General features: G+C 35.3%; 2 long non-coding RNA genes and 1 pseudogene across 6 annotated transcripts in view; 2 read left to right on the top strand and 1 right to left on the bottom strand.

Moving 5' to 3' along the window:
* Positions 1 to 2,712, top strand: part of LOC134283076 (uncharacterized) — a 3,806-nt gene extending 1,094 nt beyond the window's left edge. Inside the window, exons 2-3 of the long non-coding RNA XR_009995416.1 lie at positions 2,162 to 2,344; positions 2,583 to 2,712. This is a non-coding gene — a long non-coding RNA (uncharacterized LOC134283076). The remainder of the gene's footprint in view (positions 1 to 2,161; positions 2,345 to 2,582) is intronic.
* Positions 2,234 to 6,440, bottom strand: LOC134283075 (uncharacterized). 5 transcript variants are annotated; one of them, XR_009995412.1, is made up of 7 exons: positions 6,332 to 6,440; positions 5,009 to 5,143; positions 4,341 to 4,481; positions 3,394 to 3,695; positions 2,956 to 3,151; positions 2,647 to 2,817; positions 2,234 to 2,374 (listed from the first exon to the last, which is right to left on the bottom strand). It is a non-coding gene; the product is annotated as an uncharacterized LOC134283075 (long non-coding RNA). The 5 variants fall into 5 exon arrangements; XR_009995413.1 differs by having other exon boundaries at positions 3,394 to 4,481; positions 5,006 to 5,143; XR_009995415.1 differs by having other exon boundaries at positions 3,394 to 4,473; positions 5,006 to 5,143.
* A 1,049-nt stretch (positions 6,441 to 7,489) lies between these two features.
* Positions 7,490 to 9,891, top strand: LOC134283074 (tripartite motif-containing protein 2-like; annotated as a pseudogene).
* Positions 9,892 to 10,000: the final 109 nt, after the last annotated feature.

Genomic DNA, 10,000 nt, shown 5'->3' with positions numbered 1-10,000 from the left:
TTCTCTTAGTATCAAGTACTCTCGTAGTTTACAACTGCATGAAGCATTGTAAGACCGAATTATTTTGCAGTATAAATAGACGAAATTTTCGATGATCTCAAATATCAGGTCCAAGAGGGCTACTAACATCAATTATAAGGAATGTTTTGTTGTGGAAACAGTGAAAAAATATGTTAGGAACACATGGTTAGTAATATTTTGACATGACGGTTTAAAAACATGGAGAAATAAATTAAGAAACATTTCTTGTGTGCAATATATCTACAGTTTTTTTTCAATGGGTGGCACTGTAGCTCTCAGGTTTGTCCCCAATATTTTTTTCAGAGAGCTACAGTTCTGCAGCTAATAGAACAAGAGGCCCAGGGGCCACAGCGCTCACCTGAGCACACCTGGCTTGAATTTACTCCCCCCCCCCCCTTCCAGGCGTTCATCATTTGAACAAACTAGAATCTACACTACCTGAGGATGATTCCATATAAACACCCCGGGTATCACTAATCATAGCTTTGAAGTACTTGAAAAGAAGATTTTAAAAGGTTTCCCTATATATCCGTATGTAAAACTTGGGTCGGCCATTTTGGCCCCACCCTATCCCCAGGGCCGGGGGTCATGATTTGAACAAACTTGAATCTACACTACCTGAGGATGATTCCACATGAGTTTCATCTTTCCTGGCCCAGTGGTAATTGAGAAGGATTTTTAAAAATATTTCCTATATATTCCTATGTAAAACTTGGGTCAGCCATTTTGGCCCCATCCTTGCCCCGGGGGTCATGATTTGAACATACTTGAATCTACACTACCTAAGGATGCTTCCACATGAGTTTCATCTTTCCTGGCCCAGTGGTTCTGGAGAAGAAGATTTTTAAAGATTTTTCTTATATATTCCTATGTAAAAGTAGGGTCAGCCATTTTGGCCCCATCCTTGCCCCAGGGGTCATGATTTGAACAAACTTGAATCTACACTACCTGAGGATGATTCCACATGAGTTTCATCTTTCCTGGCCCAGTGGTTCTGGAGAAGAAGATTTTTAAAGATTTTTCCTATATATTCCTATGTAAAACTTGGGTCGGCCATTTTGGCCCTACCCTATCCCCAGGGCTGGGGGTCATGATTTGAACAAACTTGAATCTACACTACCTGAGGATGATTCCACATGAGTTTCATCTTTCCTGGCCCAGTGGTTCTGGAGGAGAAGATTTTTAAAGATTTTTCCTATATATTCCTTTGAAAAACTTGGGTCGGCCATTTTGGCCCCACCCTTGCCCCAGGGGTCATGATTTGAACAAACTTGAATCTACACTACCTGAAGATGATTCCACATGAGTTTTATCTTTCCTGTCCTAGTGGTTCTTGAGAAGAAGATTTTTAAAGATTTTTCTTATATATTCCTATGTAAAACTAGGGTCGGCCATTTTGGCCCCATCTTTGCCCCGGGGGTCATGATTTGAACAAACTTGAATCTACACTACCTAAGGATGCTTCCACATGAGTTTCATCTTTCCTGGCCCAGTGGTTCTGTAGAAGAAGATTTTTAAAGATTTTTCCTATATATTCCTATGTAAAACTTGGGTCGGCCATTTTGGCCCCACCCTTGCCCCGGGGGTCATGATTTGTACAAACTTGAATCTACACTACCTGAGGATGCTTCCACATGAGTTTCATCTTTCCTGGCCCAGCGGTTCTGGAGAAGAAGATTTTTTAAAAATGCCATTAATTTTTAACAAATTCATGATTATCTCCCCTTGGAAAAGGGTGTGGCCCTTCATTTGAACAAACTTGAATCCCCTTCACCCAAGGATACTTTGTGCCAAGTTTGGTTGAAATTGGCCCAGTGGTTCTTGAGAAGAAGATGAAAATGTGAAAAGTTTACGACGACAACAACGACAACAACTACGACAGACAACGGACAAATTTTGATCAGAAAAGCTCACTTGAGCCTTCGGCTCAGGTGAGCTAAAAATAGAGCTCTATCTGTCTAAAATAGACAAAGTAAATTCTCATTTTTCCATGAATTAAGACTTCTGCTATGCAAAGTAAAATAATACCCGGTACTGTGCTTATTGCTATCATGATTTTATTACAGCTTGTTTAATAACAGATTTTAAATAAGTCTCAGAATCAATTACTTTGAACATATCAAACACTTTGACACTACAGGATAACTGATGTTGCATGGTGTCCATGTTATGAAAAAGAAGATATGAAACAAAAGCCTGTGAGAAAATGTCAACATCAATCATTTATGAATGAAGATGGAGTCTCTATCCTAAAATTTCTTGAGATAATCAGTGTTGCCTGGTTCATCCAATCAGAATGATCACTCCATTTGCAGACTATCAGGTATTCTTTGGTTCTGTCAATACTTTGGACCTGAAAAAAATATCAATTCAACATATTTTAATCCAACATACAGATTTCAGTGTATGAAAATACTTTAAGAAAGTCTTTCAGTGTATAAAGTAAAATTTCAAGGTATAATAAAAATTCAGATCATGCTTATCATATTACATGTACAAGTAAAAAGAACTGTTTAACCTATTTAAAAAAATGCATTTACATGGTCATTTCTCATTTTCAGGTTCCAATCTGAAGTATACAAAGGAAGAGTAAAATCTTTTTCATTCCAATTTACAAACACTTACTAGATCCAGAAGAATATCTTGATTGTTTTGTCCACCATAAGATGAATTTCAATCTGACACATAATTCTGAAAAATTGAGTGGAACACCATGATCACTGGATGGTCTTCTTCAAGCTGGCATGTCTTTGTCACAATATCTTGACTCTGCATTGTCATCAAAACTTTGCATTCCTTAAAATACGAAGACAGTTTTTATAAACTAAAACAACAGACTTGATAAAAAGGCTAATATTAAAAAAAAATCATGTCATTATTTACCCAATTTTTTTCCTTTTTAATTATTTTATGAAATTAGAACCTGCGACTTACTGTCAAGCAGAGGTGTCCGGAAATAAGACAAACGGCTCCTTTGAGGGTAGGATAACCGGATGATGTAGATCAGTCACTGCGACAACAGAAATAGAACCTGTGTCAGCCGTGAAGTCACCTTCAGGAAGAATGCCGAGAATATCTGAATGCTATGGATTCATGGTGTCATCATACTGTATATATCCACCACTGAAGCCTAAGATATAAATGTTCAAAAGCAATTATAGTGATCATATTTCTGGTATTCCTAAAAAAATGGTTTTATCTTCTTTTTTTATTGATAAGCACCACTGTGACAGGAAATTTTTAAGTATTTTGTGAATAAAAAAATTGAATCCACAGCTTTTGATTTAATTTGATTGTTTGTTTACATTTGCTTGAAAATTTACCGGGTAATTAAATTAGAAATAGCGGTAAATCTATTTCTGCATTATTTACCAATGGGACAAACCCCTCCTTGGCAGTAGATACAATATTTTCCTGCAGGCCAGCTTGGCGAAATTCTATTTTCTTCCATTTTCTTCTTAGCACAAAACTTGTAAAATGTAGAGGTGGGCTTTGAAATGATGTCAGCACTAAATGTGGAACTTGTGTGGTCCATCCTAGTGTCTTTAAGATGATGTGTAAAACTGCCTTCATAAAACCCACTGGGACAGCCAGTTACATGTATCCAGGTACATGTACTTAATCTGGTAAAGGTGTCAGACGGTCAAAGGTGATGATTGTTGAAATCATTCGATCTGAAGAAATAAATATTAGGTACCAAAAGCTTTTCTGAAATTAATTCATCTTATTCTTTAATCTATTTAAGATAAACATGTATTTGTTACGTTTGCCTCCATTTGGCTAGGTTGAAGTAAGGACTTATTTGACCTTGACCGTGTCTTGGAGAAATAACATAATAAAGTCATGATGGAGCTTGTCTTTTGGCACTCCAAACTTTTATGCCGAGTATGCAGATTCAATTTGATGTAAAATAATGAAGGAATTTTTGAAAATAAAAGAACATTTTTAAATTTTTTGTACAATCCCTATCATCACCGGACTTTCAGAAAAGTGTGGCATTCTCGACACTACATATACGTAGTTAAAGTATCCCAAATGGCAAATAGATTCTCATTTGTTAAGAAAATAATAATATCAGAACTTTAAATTTTTGTTGACGACGATGAAATTACCTAAGTCGTACCTCTTTGCCGTGCGAGATGCTGTTATTGAATATTTGTTACACGTTGACATTCTCCCAAATTCTATCCCATATATATTTCAACAGTGAATGAAAGCTTTGTATATTTCAGATGCTTAATATGTAACATCCAGAACACCACATCTTATTGAAAGCCCAAGGATAACAGAGAATTGTATATATGTACTAAGTTAAATACCCCCCATCAAAATGAGTTGGACATCCGGTAGAGGGATCCAGACCCATGGGACAGCGACAAGTACACGTGTCCTTGACAAAGGCGGGGTAACCAGAGTTAGCACAGGTCAAAGAGAAACTGGTACACTGGTACACTTCAGACCTATAAACAGAAAATAGTGAACTGAACATAAAGCGAAGAGCATTACCTATTACAGTAAAACTCGGTTTTACAGAAATTACATCCTATATCCTTTAAAATTCCTTACATCCATTTTATTCATTATATATAAGGAATTTGCTGAATTAATATTGCTGAGAATACAAGATAACTTCTCTATATCTGTGAATTCACAATATCCATCATGGCATATTTGTATTTAACAAGTTTAACTGTATGAACTTTGACTTGCTTTTTGAGTGCTGATATATACCATATTAATTCGCATATACATGTAATTCCTTTTGTAAATTTGTAAAATAATTTATTATTACTTTGACTTACTCTCCTTATAGCTAATATTATTTGAACTGATAAATCTGTTTCAAGGTTATATCATTCTTGTCTATTCATTGAATTGTACTTACAATAAGATTGCAACCACACAATGACTTGGAGAAAAGGACAAACATTTTAAGGTGTGCAAAATTAATTTAAACGAATTACTCTGCAAGTTTAAACTGTACCACCTTAATGGGCTGTAGAGGGATTGTTCCTGTTGGGCTTCCATGCTCTCTTTTGGCTGACCATCATGTCTTTAATACAGGGGATTTGTTTTCGGTATCCTGGTAAATTTTATGAAATGCAATGAACGATGGAAAAGCCTAAAAAAAAAAAAAAACATACAAAATAGAGATATTTAGGCCAAAATAAAATTATAGTTTTTTTGAATTGCCTCCCGCCTCATTGAAATGCCCCCCTCCTAAAAAAATTTATTGACCAAAAGTAGGAAGATTTTTTTTTAATTTAATCAATTTTTTTTTGGCCCATTACATGTATCACACGCACCATACAAAACACTGAAATGTAGTGTCAGATCTATGTAAAATTAGGTATTTTTGTTCTGAGATTTTTATCAAAAATTTATAATTTATCTTCAATTTAAAAAAAAAATAATTTCCCTCCCTCCCTCCTGTGTCTGAAACCCTCCAGGTGGCAATTCCAAACAAACAATTTTTTAAGGATGGCCTTATGATTATCTGAAAGCTATAATGAACCTGTTACAACATAAAAAGGATTAGTACATTTTTCAAAATGTACGTATTGCCTTGGCAAGTTGGCATTACAGTTGTATGAAAAATTACTATGTATGCAAGGATATTAATAGATTGTGGTGACCTACCAAAGTAGCACCACCTCTAACAGCTAAACATCTGTATAGGGGGATTCACTTCAACAAGCCTCCATGAAAATTACATGTTAGACTCATGCTATCATGTAAATATTATGCTGGATAAAGTGGAAGGAAATTACGGTACCAGCTAGGGGAATCATAATAAACCAAAACAAAATAAATACACAGGGGGGTTTAATCCCTCCCCTTTTTCAACTTATATGATGATTACATGGACAGCAAAATGCAAACAATACAGAAGCGTTAAACCTTTGTTAAGGTCAAATATATGCAACAGTAGGCCAGAGCATGTGCTCATTGTTGATAGAATTATGATAAGAAATCTGGGGTGCTTTTACTATATTAAATAAGGAGCGACATATAAAACATTGTATATCCTAACACAGATCATTCATATATACATTAGACTAGACAATAAAATTTTGATGTCGGTCCACGACAAAGGAAATATTGGGGGTCAATTTTGATTACCTCCACGTTCTCAAAATGTAAACATTTTTTAATCCAGTGATAACAGTGTAAATTTACGCAAAATAAATCAAATGAATAAAAAAATAAATAGAAAACAGCTTTGGTTAACAGTCAGCATTGATGGAATAAGTTGTCATGATGTAAAACAAATAGATATGAGCAATTATTTCTCGAGATGGTTACTTACTTTGTCCGCCATTTTGAAATTGCGCAACGTCTAACAGTGAATCAACCGATGCCTGACCTCAATGTAGAGAGTGCGCGAACGGAATTGTGGGAAGGGGACCAGACTAGATTTTCTGGTGAACATGAAAACAAATCTGATTCAGCGTGCGCATGCACTTGTGTATCTGGAAAGAGGTACGGATCACGTTTCTGTGATGAAAGATCAGTGATTGAACTACAATTTCTGTTTCGCGGACAAGTACAAGTGTTAAATTCATGATCTGATTTTGAAAAACACCGGGCATTGTCTGGATAAGATTTAGGTCTAACGACTGAGTTATCGTTCTTTCCATGACCTACAAGAGGCGGATCATACATTCCATGATATACGCGCTCGGACTCGTACTCGGTCTCTGAACAGTCGATGTCTAGGGGTAAGTTCTGAAGTTTGTTATTTGTTTCTGATTTATTACATGTGGACATGTATCTACATTCGCTGTTATTCTCGGAAGATCTGTTTTGATCTAAGGGAACAGACTTATCGTCTGTAGTCGGTCCGCGCGTTAAGAAACTTGGTGTGAAAAATTTCACAAAGCCATTAAAACCACTTGACAAGTTGTGTAAAAATGATTCGTTTGAAGCCATTGGCTTTTTTCCTTATGCTACACAATACAAAACAACAGTTAAAACTAGAATCGATATCCCTCGGACGAAGCCCCCAAAATATGTAACGGGCGGTTGCCCAATAGTCCCAGAATCAATTAACAGGAATCGATTTCAGTTTTAACCGTTTATTTAATTACAATAATAAAACATCTATAACAATGATAACAATGCTTACAGGTCAAATGTAGACCGCTCTCTCCTCCAAACACGTTCACTTCCTTCAGTATAAAAATCAGCACTCATCAAAATTACAACAGTCGTCAGTAATAATACCGTCGGGCTAACCCGGACCGGGACGTACTGTGACGTCATACTCATAACATATAAATGACGTTTAGCGCAAAATCAATAGAACAATAAGTATTACGCTAACAATATAGAAATTGGTATATTTTATACATAATAAACATAGATTTATGCTAATTTGATATCAGTCAATGTACACAAGTAATAATCAATTACTGGGATATTAATTAATAAATATTCAATAAAGATCTCAACCGTCACAAATCAAATGAAGTGTCCATAACCACAGAATACAGCTCCCGAAACAAAGAATTCAGCAAACTTCCTCCTAAACTTCAGGTATCACTTCCAATGTTTATTCCAAAACCAGTAGATAAAGAACAGCTTTATAAGTTGTTTGGATCACTTGCATCTTTATCTACCACAACAGAAGAAAATGGATACAAACTGAAGAAACCAGAAACATCAAGCAGAGAACTGCTGGAAGAACCAGAACTTATCACTACAATAGATACTGGGTATAAATACCTCCGCTCTGTTGCCTGTCTTAGTGAAGAAGAAATCTGGACAAGTGGAAAATCAGTGAAATGAAATGCTTTAACATGCAAGGCTCACTTATCAAGACAATAACAAAAAAATCAGGGGGTTTTCCAAATGATATAGCAGTCATGGATGGAGGTGATGGAGATGTAGTGTACTCTGATGGGGAGAAAAGCAGTGTGAAGAAAGTGAAGAATGGACAGACAGAGGAGATGATCAGACTACAGGGCTGGAGACCTCTCAATCTCTGTGTCACCTTCTCTAGTGATCTCCTGGTTACCATGTGCAGTGATGATGAAACACAATCCAAAGTTGTCCGTTACTCAGGCTCCACAGAGAAACAAACAATCCAGTTTGATGAGGAGGGTAAACCTATGTATTCAGGAAATACTAAAATTAAGTACATCAGTGAGAACAAAAACCTAGATATCTGTGTGGCTGACTATGAAGCTGGTGCTGTAGTTGTGGTCAATCAGGCTGGAAAACTCCGATTTAGATATACTGGCCATCCTTCTACTACAAAGAACAAGTCATTTAAACCTTTAGGCATCACAACAGACAGTCAGAGTCAGATCCTGACAGCAGACTATTTAAACCACTGTATCCACATCCTAGACCAGGACGGACAGTTCCTCCGTTAAATAGATAACTGTGATCTGAAGAATCCAGTTGGTTTATGTGTGTATAAAAATAATTTGTTTGTTGCTGAGTGGAAAGGAAAGGTTAAGAAAATTAAATATTTAGAATAGACATCTTTGTATTTAACTTTATATGTATGTGTATAGGCTGTTATTATAGCTCTGTTTTGTAAATAAATAAAATTGTTTTATTTTGTAAGTTTTAGATTATAATTGTTAAAATATGTTGTTTATCTTTCAAGTTATTAGAATACATGGGTAAACTGTAGATTACTTCAACATCAAGATATGTAATGTTAGTTGCCACAGCAATTTGTAATGTCAATGAAAGGATGTTTCATTGTTATGATAAAGATAAAACTTAAGATATAATTATTTATTATCTGCTGATTTTCACAATGATGGAATTCATTGTCAACCCTTAAAATATTTCTTTATATGTCCACGTTTCTTGCACTTTTTTTACATGCATGTTTTCATGATCTTTAAGACATAAAATTGTCGAGAAACTTAAATGAAAGGATTACTGGAATATCATTTCTAACTAGGCCTTTTTGATGAATTTAAGAAACTTTTTAAAAAAGTGTCATTTACCTGATTTTTTTCTTAAATGCTTAGGTTTTATACAGCATTAATTATTATACTGTACATGTATGTACTGTTTTGTGCTTATATTTAGCACTAATTGCCTGCGTGGTAAAGTAGTGGAGTGTCTACTCTAGAATCAAGACTTAGGAGCTGATCGTTATGTGTAAACCTATAGGGTTTAGAAAGGACCTTTTATTTGAACATTTTAAACTTGGACTATAATCATTTCATATTAAAATCATTTTAGTTATTAATAGTGAACTTATTAGTGATAGTAAAATAAAATGAAAGTTTATTAAACAAGGATGTACATTATTAGTGTACCACATACAATGACTTTATAATTGGAAAAGAGACTTTAATTCCATGAACTATACTTATCTTGTTAGAACAAATTGGATGTTGTTGTTGGTACAATGAACTATAATTGTGTAAATCATTTTGTAAGGAAATTGATCAGAATAGACCAATCCAGTTCATCGATACTAAGTAATAAAATTTGAACGGAAATGCAAAGTTACTATTAAGATTCTTGATCAAAAGTAATAAAATTGGGAACTTTGAAGTAGATATTGATAAGTAAAGGAGTTTAGGGCTAGAACTCCTGTGATGCGGAGATGGGGACTGAGTCCATAAATATCACTAACGTATGTTTACCTGTATTGGAGGGTGGTGCAATGTTGGGGTTCATCGGTCCACGGACAGACCTACTGACAAAGCGTAGGTAACAAGTCAATGGTAAGACAGCCAATGGAAGGTACTTTTATATATCTGGGACCTTGAATACCCTCTGAGTACAAAATACCCTGTTTGGCCGGAAAACGCCATTCTAAATTCGAGACTAAATTCTAAATTCATTGACTTTCTTTTGAAACACTCTTTTGAAATATTTTGGACTCTTCATTTTCGGACTTGGCACGAAAAAAGGTCCCTTATTCTACATATTGTAAGCTCAAGTTTTATTTTTTTCAAATGATGACCCTGGGGGATAGGATGGGCACAATGGGGGATCA

The sequence above is a fragment of the Saccostrea cucullata genome, unplaced genomic scaffold (genome assembly GCF_032062105.1).
Source record: "Saccostrea cucullata isolate Sc308-1 unplaced genomic scaffold, CSIRO_AGI_Scuc_v1 ctg23755, whole genome shotgun sequence".
In the NCBI taxonomy this organism is placed as follows: Eukaryota; Metazoa; Mollusca; class Bivalvia; order Ostreida; family Ostreidae; genus Saccostrea; species Saccostrea cuccullata.
Note: the sequence above shows the minus strand (reverse complement) of the source record. Positions and strands in the feature narration are given on the sequence as shown.